The sequence below is a fragment of the Cricetulus griseus genome, chromosome 2, assembly GCF_003668045.3.
Source record: "Cricetulus griseus strain 17A/GY chromosome 2, alternate assembly CriGri-PICRH-1.0, whole genome shotgun sequence".
NCBI lineage: Eukaryota > Metazoa > Chordata > Mammalia > Rodentia > Cricetidae > Cricetulus > Cricetulus griseus.
Genome location: NC_048595.1, coordinates 263,292,620 through 263,305,215, shown reverse-complemented (window position 1 = coordinate 263,305,215; position 12,596 = coordinate 263,292,620). Strand labels below are relative to the sequence as shown.

At 40.9% G+C, this 12,596-nt stretch overlaps 1 protein-coding gene across 1 annotated transcript in view; it reads right to left on the bottom strand.

Moving 5' to 3' along the window:
* Mettl24 (methyltransferase like 24) overlaps positions 1 to 12,596 on the bottom strand; it is a 126,159-nt gene that overhangs the window by 29,717 nt on the left and 83,846 nt on the right. The gene's annotated exons all lie outside the window — the stretch shown is intronic.

Genomic DNA, 12,596 nt, shown 5'->3' with positions numbered 1-12,596 from the left:
CTTTCCCTTTTGGATATGCAACATGTGTACAGTGAAGGGCCCGTTATGCCAGGTGTAACAGATAGCAGTGTATAAAGGGTGCTGTTAATTACCATTTCTCACAGGCTCTTCAATATTAAGCTAGTTCTCACTATTGAAGGGATGAATGGGATATCCATGTGAATGGACTATTGGGTTCACTTTTGTGCCATTTTTGAAAATCCAAAAGTTCTGTACAACTTTCTCAAATACCTGTATTTATTTCACATGTTAAAAGTAGGTCATGTGCCAACCAAAAGCTCAAGACCCAGTATGCCATTGCAGCTTCTGTAATAAGAATAGCTTTGTGGGGTGGAAGACAGCACAGCAGGTAACGGGTTTTGTCAAACAAGCCTGGTGACCCGAGTTTGATCCCTGGGACCGACATAAAAGTGGAAGGAGAAAACCAACTCCACAAAGTGGTGTTCTGACCTCCACACAAGTGCTTGTGGCATACATTCACATACATAGACATTATGCACACACACACACACACACACACACACACACACACACACACACACACACACACACACTTTCCTTTTAGATAATTGTAAATTGAAAATGTCAAGTCTTTATAGTCCAAAATCAGAAGCAACAACAACAACAAAATAACAATCCTTAACTTGTAACTTGGACAGACAGATTCTGAGCAGTTTGAGCTTACTCAATTTGAGGATCCCTATCAAGAGAGGCTGGCATGGTAGCCCATGCTTTAAGGCCAGCATTTGGGAGTCAGAGGCAGGTAAATATCTGTGAGTTCAAGACTAGCCAGGGATACATACTGAGATCCTGTCCCAAAAACAAACAAGCAAAATAGGAGGAAGACAGATATAATCCACAGTTCATGGTGGCACACACTTGATAATCCCAGTACCAGGGAGGGTGGAGGAGAAACTGCAGAAGTTCAAGGCCATCCCTGGCTAGATAGCCGGTTTGAAGCTGGTTTGGGCTACATGAAATCCTACCAACAAACCAACAAGCACACACCCAAAACATGTAACAAAAGCTCCCCAAATATAAAACAAGCAAAAAATGCAAAATTATAACTATACCTAATATGAAGTTAGGTATGGGACTTTTCAAGGGGCCTGAGACCTATGTAATTGAGAGGCTCTAATAGTCAGGTTTCTTCAGCTTTGTGGGAAAACCACATCAAGACACACAAACACCAAACTCTGCCCAAGAGAAGTGAAATTACTAGATGCATGGCTGAAAACCAAATGAGAAAAAAACAGGTAAGAAAAAAATCAAATATCAGGATATGAACTTCCTGTTATATTTGCATAGCAGCTATAATGAGGAGGTGGATTACATACACATACAGACACACACACACACACACACACACACACACACACACACACACTATCAATATCAGCACCTGGTCTTTACAAAACCCTGTCTTCACACAGATGATGTGTTGGCTCCCCTGATACAAAGCTAATCGGAAAACTTCACCTTAGTCAAAATGTTTAGGAAGATTGGCAGAAATCCCTGTCACTGGCTCTCCATGCCTAGTGTTTACACACATATATCCCCAGGATATATGTGCGTCTTTTTATCTTGCCAATTACAGAGTTAATAGCAATTAAGCTCAAGCCATTTGCCATACAACTGAGTACTTTCTATGGAGTGATTAGATTCTCAAATAAGCATTGTTTTTTTTTTTTTTTTTTTTTTTCTTTGTCATAGATGAGGCCTAGAGAAGTCTAAGCTTGTGAGACAGGTGATCAAGGCCAAGCCTGAGTAAATCCAAAGTCATCTAAGATTCAGAAAGGCAAAACAATCAACCTGAGTTCACACAGCTACTGCTCAGCAGAGTCAGGGTCACAAGGATGCTGATTTCAACGCATTCTTACCTCATGTCCTCACAGATTTGGAATAGTAAGGGACATGAGCACAAAGTGGGACATTGCCCTTTGCACACATGGCAGACAGGAGAAAAGCAAGTGTGGTCTATCAGTGGATGCGTCCTAACGAGCTTCCCACGTGTACGATCCACTTGCTGCTGACCCTGCATGGGGTGGTGGGGAGAGCAGCCATCCATCCCAGCTTTAGACAAGGCACCCCTATTAACACATAGACTGAACCCAATTTTATCATAAGAACTGGTGTCCCCTGGCCTCCATGTTCTTGTACTTTCTTTAAAATAACACTGCAATTGTTCATATCATTATCTTGGTTTCCCTATCACCAAATGGCATAATTCAGGGACCGGACAATTTTTTGCCATTTCATGTTTTATAAAATCCCACATAAGTGTGCTTGATTATCTAATAACAAGAAAGCCATCATTTTCATCAATAGAAGCTGAACTAAGTGTTACAAAGTCCCTTGTTCCTGCTACACAAGGTTTTTTCCAAGTAATTTAGCCCTTCACAAATCAGAAAAAAATAGGTTCCGGACTCTTTTCAATGCCTAAATTCAGGTCTGGATCTAATTTGGAAGGAGCCAAGTCTACAGTCACCATTATGTTAGGTATTAAACTGTCAAAAAAAAGTTTCTTAAGACTCAACATACCAGAAAACTATGTGACATCCCAGTCCTGACCAGGCTTCTCCATACCCCAGAGGGGGACAACAATTTGGGAAACTGTGAGTTTGTTTCTATTTCTTAAAAAATAAGACATGTTATTTTTTAACACTTAGAGAAATACAAAACGGTATCCAGAAGAGCAGAAAAACTCATTGGACTTCCTGGCCCATGAGCAAGCTCTTTTTCTTGTTCTGTGCATCCTCTTCCTCCCCCCAGGGCTCCTCCCATCCCCTTACTCCCTCTCCTCCTCAGTACTAGGAGATTGACCCTAAAGCTTCAGATGTGAGGCAAGTGCTCTACCTTTAGCTCTCTCAGCTCCCCCAAAGGAAACGACTGTCTTTCTTATAATACTTTGTTGTGCTTCCCGCAGCATTTCGCCACTTTGGAGAATGATCGACATCACGAAGTGTGTATAATTCTGAGATCTGTTCCTTATGGGCTTTATGGTTGGTTTATTTTTTAAAGGCCATGTTTAATATTCATAAACAACTCCCTTATATTTCAGGCAGAGATCATTTCAACATCTTAACTTAAACACTCTGGAGGCATGTGCGGACAGCCTGTGCTTCTCATGACTGGAATTCGGTAACGTGCCCTGGGATTATTTTGGTCCCGTAGAGCCTCACAATAGCACGAGAGCCCACCTTCCTGAAAAATCCGATTGCAAGTGGCGCCTCATGCCAATCAGAATCTAGTGAGACAGTTTCTTTTTTAAGTTTCACCACATCTATCATTTCACACCTGGTGATCTCTGAACTTCACACGCCGGGAGATTGCAAATACAGAAGCAAGAAAAGGAGGCAGCACCCCAGGGGGCAGGGGACTCATCAGAGGCATTCATATGATGTAAACAGCCTTCCATATTCTGAGGGAGGCAGAGGAGGAGGATATGAAGGAGTGGCAGAAGTCCCACTGTTCTGGGACTTCAAGCTGAGATTTCTCCTCTTTGCTCTAAATAATTGTCCTTTCCCAATTGCACAGCAAGGAAACTTGCAGGATGGCTGCCAATGTGCAAAGATACTTGAAGTACCGTGTCTGACAAGAGAATTTTGACAAGTGGTATCCTTGGAAAATGATCCCAAAATACACTCTTCTAATAGATTAAAGAGATCAAAATATATAGTAGATTTTTTAAGTGTGTATGCTGGCCCAGTATAGGGTCTGCAGGTATGAAGTAACACTCTGTGGATTGTCAGCTGGGAGCGCCTGTTGGTAATTGTGGTGCCACAGTTTCTGAAACAGAAGCCCCAAGATTCTCTGTCCTCTCACTTACGGTCCTTCATTAGAAGAACTGCAGATGCCTGGAGGTTTCAGTCATGAGGCAATGCAATAGTTCTGGAGCTGGAGGAGTTTTAATTGGTGTTTTATCAATGGAAACAGTAGAATACCACTTCCCAGTATGCGGACACCATTTATGAAGGTCAGGAGAGTACTGTTAACCTATCACCATGAAAACCTTCTCTAAATACGATGTGCATTCTGTATTCCAGAGACAGGGTCATTTCAAGCAGACATATTTTAGGCACTGGAGGCGATTCCAAATCATATCCAATAGAATGGTGTCAAATGGCATTTTTCCTGGAACTTATACCATTTGAAGTTCCTGAAGAGGCAAGTCTTTTGTAAGACTTTATACCAGAACTTTGAATTCCTCTAAATTCAAGGTTGCTGGGATCCTCATGCTGGCACTCTCTATGCCTCTGAGGGGACAGGTGTGTTCACTCATCTCACCAAACATTGAGGGAGGGAAAACAACGGCTTTTCTGAAGTGGAATTGTCAAATTTGACAACTTAACCTCAGTAATTAGATGAGTATCTACTGAATTTGTGCTGAATACAGCTTTTAACACTTTCAGTTAAAAGCATACCTTTTCAGTTTGTTATTCTCCAAAAGCTGGTTGTAATGAACTACTTGTATTAATTATGAGCTCTTGATATATGTACTGGAATATTTCACCCAGATATGAGTTGAACTAAAACAAAACAAACCAACAACAACAAAAAACCAGTTGACAGGGAAGTGTCAACAAAAGAGTATTCACAGGCCATATGAAGAACTTCTCTAAGTCTATTTCACAGAAAATTCAATTCTCAATTATCTATGAAGTGATTTTCACACCCAGACCCCAAAGTAGGGCATGTGCACAGTTCACACTAAATATCAAATATTTGTTTGGGGTTACCACAGTTTGCATTAATGGGCTCCTTGTAGAAGCATGGTGACTTGCTGACATGCAGAAGCAGCTCTCATTGTTTCTGGGTAACATATTTTGTTTCTTCACAAACAAAACAACAAAGTTCAAATCTGTTCATAGAAGGCCCTAAAGGAATGTTTTGGTGTTTTAGAAATGAGTACTCCTTTTGAAAATGAATTACTAACAATACTTTTGAATGTTCTGATGTTTCAACTTTATTGCAGTGTGATTAGATTCTTCTTTTCAAAAACAAATTTGTTACTATGAAAGTTGGTCCTAAAATTATAACTAAGGGAAAAACATCAGATGTGTCCACATTTGAAAAGTTGCTGTCTGTTGACAGATATGACAACTACTGCTAAAATGTCAGACTTGACTGATATCACCCCCTCCACACTGACTTCCATCAAGCTTTTTAATATACCAAGCATAACACTGGTATATTTCAGTGAACTCTGGTTATGCTCTCGGGAGTTCTGAATTGTCCAGTTTCCACTAGGCACCAGACTTTAGGTCATTTTAAACCAATTAGTGAAGCCTTGCTTACAGGCCTCTGCTAGTTTGCTTCAGTTACAGAAAGACTGATTCAGTGTCCAGAGTTTGCCTCCATGCCTGCAGCACAATCCCCAGGATAGGTTTGACTCAAGAGAAGCAAGAAGGAAGTCTGGTTCAACATGACTCAGTGGCCAGCATTAGTTCAAACTTTTAGAATGTAGCAATGGGCAGTTTATTTTAGGCATATTTAAGTACAGTACAACTGGAAAGAAGTTTCCTGGTGCAATATAATCCCATGTGCACAAAAAAGTTTAAGGCATAACTACTTTGAAACTCTTTTCAAAGCACATGCCACCTCTTCCATGAAGACAGGTTCAATAGGTAGATTACATGTGTTATTTTCAGGGCCTGGAGAGGGATCTGTTGCCGTTTTAGTCATACTGATAGTGCAAAGGTCACTAGGCTAGCAACCACCTCTGGTCCTGTTTGCAAGGGTCTGTGGAGCAAGGGCAGGTATGGTCTGGCCCAACAGCTAGTGCAGAGGTCACCTAGGCTATTAATCACCTCTGGTCCTGTTTGTGGGAGCCTTAGGGAGACAGATGTGGACTGGCCCAACAGATAGCACAGAGGTCACCAGGCTATTAACCACATTCATTCCCAGCCTTCTGGGCAGAAAACAGGTTATACATCTCTTTCTTTGAAAACACACCCTATGTGTTTAACATTGCTGGTTTCTCTAGTGTTTATCTGTGAGCACAAAGACCTCTGTGTCCCCAACACATGCTGAGTCTCCAGTCTCTCTCAAAATTTTCTGTTCTTTTTCTCATGTCTCCATCCTTCTGTCTACTATTTTCCCTCCCTCTTTTCAAAGCTAAAGCGATAGTTCAGCGGTAGAGTGCTTGCCTCCCACCCACAAGGCCTTGGGTTGAATCCTAAGCATTTCAAAATAAATAAAAACCAAAAACATAAATAAAAACTGAACTCCATAACTGCCAAGAGCCACCTGACACAAACTCTCTCTTGTAACCCCTTCCCACTAAGACTCCCCTGTCAGGAGTCACTTACAATATGGAGGCACCGTGTTCGCCATATATTTTTTATGTAATCTGTATAGCTGGTACTATCTGTGAGGGCAATGACCTTTGGTACTGACCCTCTGTCCTTGGTTCTTGATGCAAAAGAGACCTTCAAAAAGTATTTTTTAGGGAGGACCCTAAGAGAGACATACATGGTCCCCTGGAGAAGGGGAAAGGGACAAGATCTCCTTAGCAAATTGGGAGCATGGGGTGAGGGGAGAAGGAACTGGGAGAAAGAGAAGGGGAGAAGAGGAGGGGTGAGGAGGATATGATGGGCAGGGAGGTTGGGTTGGGGGAAGAATAGAAGAGAGCAAGATAATAGATACTATAATAGAGGGAGACATTATAGGTTTAAAGAGAAATCAGGCACTAGGGAAATTATGAAGAGCTATATAGATGATACCAACTAATGATCTAAGCAATAGAGGAAAGGCTACCTTAAATGCCCTCCTCTGATAGTGAGATTGATGACTAACTTATATGCCATCCTATAGCCTTCATCCAGCAGCTGGTGGAAGTAGAAGCAGACACCCACAGCTAAACACTGAACTGAACTGTAATCCAGTTGCAGAGGAGGAGGACTGATGAACAATGGGGTCCATACCAGGCTGGTGAAACCCACAGAAACAACTGACCTGAACAAGGAAGAGCTCTTGGTTCCCAGACTGATAGCTGGGAAACCAGCATGGGACTGATCCAGACCTCATGAACGTGGGTGTCAGTGAGGAGACCTTGGAAATCTATGGGGCCCCTTGTAGTGGATCAGTACTTATCCCTAGCATAGGAATGGACTTTGGGAGCCCATCCCACATGGAGGAATACTCCCTGAGCCTGGACACAAGGGGGTGGGCCTAGTCCCTATCCCAAAGGATATGACAGACTCTGAAGACCCCCTATGGAAGGCCTCACCCTCCCTGGGGAGCAGAAAGGGTATGGGATAGGAAGGGCGTTAGTTGGGGGGGGGAGCAGAGGAGGACGGGAGGGAGAGGGACCTGGGATTGACATGTAAAATAATCTTCTTTCTAATTAAAATTTAAAAATTAAAAATAAAAAAGTATTTTTAGAATACTAAGTAGCTTTCAATATAGTCCAACAAATTCAGTCGACAAGCTAAATCCAGTGTCTCTCAACCATGTCCTACCTATATCACATGAATGTGGCCCAATAAAAGAGATTTTTTGGTGTGGTTTTATTTTCTTTTGTAACTTACTGCACAGTTCTCGAGGGTAAAGCTGGTGGATGATGCTGTGTCACAATGTCACTAGTTGAGATGAACCTAAAAACCTGGAGTGGGGGATATGTGATGGTAGTGAATAGAGGCCAACAGCATGTTTAGCCTGCACTGGCCCACACAGGGAAATTGCACCACTGCACTCTGCAGTAGGTGCATTCATAGCCCTGTAATGCAGCCAAAATGCAAAAGGCAGCAAAATGTGCCCAGTGCTTGCTTCCCCTGTCAACTTTCTTTCTGTGTTCCTGCCCCACTCCCTGTGACTTTACACCCACAGCTTTACCTGCGATGCCCCTGAATAGCCAGCGAGCTTCTTTATTACAGCATATACTAAGCCAATAGGAGATATATTGCTTTTCCATGTTAGCCAACTCCCATGCTCTCAGCCAAATATCATACGACATGTGAGGAACCATTTAAACCCCGTAACTTAAGTGGTCGATGGTTGAGCAGGAATGAGCTCAGCCATCCAAATAAATGTCTTTCAAATATTACTAATTGATGTAAATTCTAGCCACTGAATATGCTCAAGAGAGATTCTTATTGGGAGACCTTTTGGAAGTCACTTGGACCTCTTGGGTCACAAGATATCCCCAGCCACAGATAGCACAGTGGAGAGAAAGTGTCAATGACTGGTCCTCCCATTTCTGAAAGTGCTGGCACCAGGCCTCTGCAGGGATATATGGTGCCTTCCCTATGGGATCAGTGCTTTGGTCACAGTCGCCTAGTACATACTGAAACAAAATCACAAAAGGACATAAGGAGCTGGGGAAGGAGATTAAAAAGTTGAGACCAAGTTGGTAGATAAGAAAGGATGCTATTTCATCATAGAAGGCTCCACACCAAGACAGCACTTGACACTGGTGCAGAAAGGTGTGCTAAAAGAACCAGAAGAGTGCTCATTCCAGCATCTTCTCACCCAAAGCTTAGTATGCTATACTAAAAAGTGAAAACAGAAGAGCCACAGAAGAGTGAGCGAGCGGGTCAGGGAACTGTGGGCACGTTTCTTGGTGAGATGACAAAGCGTAACAAATGACTGGAGATGACTCTGCTCTGCTCTGCTCATATTAGTTCCCATCCTCAATTTGATCTCATTTCCAGGGTGGCCATTCCTCTAACAGCTGCACATGCTGACATCAAAGGAAGGAGAGGCTGTCACACACAAGAGTGCGTTATAAAGAAGAGTGGAAAGGGCACAGGCTTCACTCTACCAGAGGATAATTTTGAGAAACAAAAACCACTTTCAGAGGAGGCTGAAACCCAAAATAGTTGCAACCTTAAACTTCAGTTTAAGAGTTTGGAGGAGGTTACAACCTTCCATGTGGTTGCCTAGGGAACAGGATTCATTTATCATTCGCTGTCCAATAATTTCTAAGAAGTTGCTATCCTACACTATATCTGTGGATTTTAAATTCACTCTAAATGGAAAGAGCTTTCCAAAATACACAGTTTAAATTATAGTAAAGAGATTGTCAGGAAAAGATGTCACAGAAAGCATAATCCCCTTTAATATATTTTGCTACCTAAATAAATTAACATTATTCTATCTTGATTAAAAGCACTTAGCACATAAAAAAACCAAAATAGGGATAGTCTAGCTGAACTAAACTTATTATTCTGAATTTCCTCCAAACACTCAAGAAAGAATACCACTGATAACTAAATGTAGAAGAAGCCAGAGAAAGAATTCAATTTCCTTCACGACTGGTGCATTTAATTTCTGTGAAATGTTACTATGCCTGAGACCAAAGACTTTGTCCCTGAAACACATGTCCTTGATAGACAGTCTCTAAATCTCAGTTAACCAGAATACAACCATAAGAGAAAAATTCCTACTGGTCATAAAACACTGTCCTGGGTACAGTGGAACTTTAAAAAATGCTAAAAGGTTTTTTTTTAAAGTTTCTGGACCAGTCAGATAACTCAGAGAGTGAAGACAAATGCCACTAAGCCTGAAGACTGGAGCTCAATCCCCAGTACCCATGTGGTGCAAGAAGTAAACTGACTCCCATGGGACCTTCACATGGACTTCTACATAGGTCATGACACTCATGATCCCCAACACACACACACACACACACACACACACACACACACACACACACACACACACACACGAACACTTGTACACACATTGCACACACACATGTAACTTTAAAAGTAAAATGTTTGCAAAGGAGATCCTCATTTGGACACATAACCATGTTTGTCTTGTGTGACTATTAAGACGTCATAAGAATGAAGCTCAGCATGGCTCTTCAGGATTGTGGAACACCTTACACTGTTCACCCTTTTATTCATGACAACCTATGGGTGGTTGCCTCTGGCTCCCACAAAGACTACAAAGAGGTGTTTGTTTGAACACTGAAGTGAGTGAATGGTGAAAAAGAAGTTACTGTACACAATGTTAGGTTATAAACTGTTAGTGGCCATTTATTTATTTAAGAATATTTAGTTCTACAGAAGACAAAGACAGACAAATGGAAAATATGAAGTTCACAACTTATATCTTATATAGTCAACAAGTAATTTATGAGACAATTGGTAGGGTTAGAGCCTGGACTTTGACAGCCATGACAATCAGGCTGGACCACTGTTTTTAATAGGCCAATTAAACAAATAATAATAGTGAAAAGCAGAAAAACAAGATTTACTCAATGTGGTCGTGTTGGGAAAAGGAACAGAGGTCCAGTGACCCCTTGAAGTCCATCTTTAGGATCCTGGTATAAGGTTTAGGTTTAAACAGAAATAAAAGAGGCATGCACAGCTGAATAGTCATAGTCCAGGCTTGTCCCATCTTTGTCTGAAATCCAGTCTCTCCCACAATTGTCTGACAAGTTATAAATCTCTCTCTGGGAGACCAGGCTCCCAGCTTTTCCTTCTCCCAGCATGAGATTCCTGAGAGAATTACCATTGCTTTTGGGTCCATTGTCTCAACAGTCTGATAACCAAAGAGAAGGGGACAAGTGTCCTTTTAGAATATCTTCACTCCTACAAAAATGAATTCAGAATGTATGCGTGCTAAGAATTAGAAAGGGATAGAAATGTTCATTAAGCATTCAAGTGGTTAATGAGTGCTAAGTATGCATGAGTCAATCAGTACTCACGAAGTCATCAATTACCAACTAAATAAGTGAGCTCACGCCTGTGACAAGAACACCTCTACCTGTATCTTTCCTTGCTCTCAATCTCAATTCTGGTCCTCATTGCTCCGCCATTGCAGGGAAGGCTGATGAGAGAGAGCTTAGGGGAAGGAGAAGATACAGGGAGACGGAGAGGAAGGGGAGGAAGAGGGAGGGGAAGAGGGAGCTTCCCTCTGATGGCTGATTAGCATTCATGTAGAATTGTTCTTCTACCTCACTTGTACGTGAATGTGCTCCACCTCCCTCCCCTTACTTCCCACGGTGTGTTTTTAATTGAGTCAATAAACCATGTAACTCAGGCATCTTAATTTGTGATCCATAACCTCTGGGATCGCTTACCTTGTAGTATATGCAGAGGCTATTTGCATCAAGGTAATTTCCCACATGACAAAACTCATCAGTGTTTCTTACCTCCACACTGACTGCTAACTGTCTGCCACCACGAGCCAATAGAAGAAAAATAAATGACAAGTGGCAACTAATTATTAACGAGGAAACAAGAACCAGTCAGTATTGCTTAGTTTGGGGGTTTGGCTATATCTCAAATGCATATATATATTTATATATACATATATACATTATATATATATACCGTAGCTCAAATTGTTAAAGATACTGGTATTTCATGAGATTCTACAGGAATTATCGTGGTTTACAAAGAGGGCTATCTCAGAGCATTCGACTGGGATAAATTTCATTACAATCACTTTGGAAAGATGTTCACTCACTGTGTGAAATGATTCGCTGAAGCTCTGTGTTGAAGCAGGGAAAGGGAAGCACAGTCTCTGACATTTCAAAGTTTCTAATGTATACACATTATAATTGTTATAACTAGAGATACAGTGAGGACTCGGTGGCGTAAATGGGCATCCAGTGCTCTTCAATGATGGTAGAAGGAACCCCCAGCTAGCTTTCCTAGCACAGATATGAAAATGAAGTTTTTGGGAATTCAGAGCCATAAGCAATCACATTCACTGGAAGATCTCAGTTAAAAAAATAGTACAAAGCCTCTTGAGATAATTTAGTGATACCTGCAGAGGGCTACAACTGTATGGTGTAGAGTATTCCAAAGCTTGAAGTAGCCACACCAATTGAGAAGCAATCCCATACATTATGATGCAATTATCCACTAGAATATATGTAGCAATCAAAGATTACATTGTAGATAAATATTTAGTACAATTATGGGAAAAAGTACATAAAACATAAATGTTTTCCTACCCCAGAATCCCCACTACCTTCATGTTAAATACTCAAACTATCCCTATATCCAAGGGTATTCAAAGACAGTACCTTTACCTAAAGAATCCCCAGTATGTTTACAGAAAGGTCAGTGTTTAAAAATACATATACAAGCTTGGAGTTGATGCAGATATATTTAATTCAAATTGTGGGTGTCACAGATAACCCCCACATCTGGCCCTCTACTTTCAATTCTTAACAGTTTAGCTCAGATATTTTCCATATTAGCAAAATACAGATATGTGGTAGGCAAATAATAGTCACTGAATATTTGATCATATGGGCTTTAGCAATTTCCATTTATTATGTCGTTCAACAAGATAATTGCGTTGTTTCCAGATTTTTGCTATTATGCATGATATTGCCATATTCCTAAATGAAACACTTAGTGAACACAGAAATGTTCAAGATACTTTAAGTAAAAAGAAAATCGGGTATAAAATAACATATATAGTAGAATTGTGATGTAATTTACTCTATTTAAAATGCATATACTCTAAGAAAGAAAAATCCAGAATAAAAGACTACATATATCAGTCGTGGGTAGCGCCAGTGTCAGAATTAACTTGACTTTAATTTTCACCCCTTTCCTTCCTATGTTCTCTATCATCTACATTTTTGACAATGAACATATATCATATATGCAATAAAGCTAAAT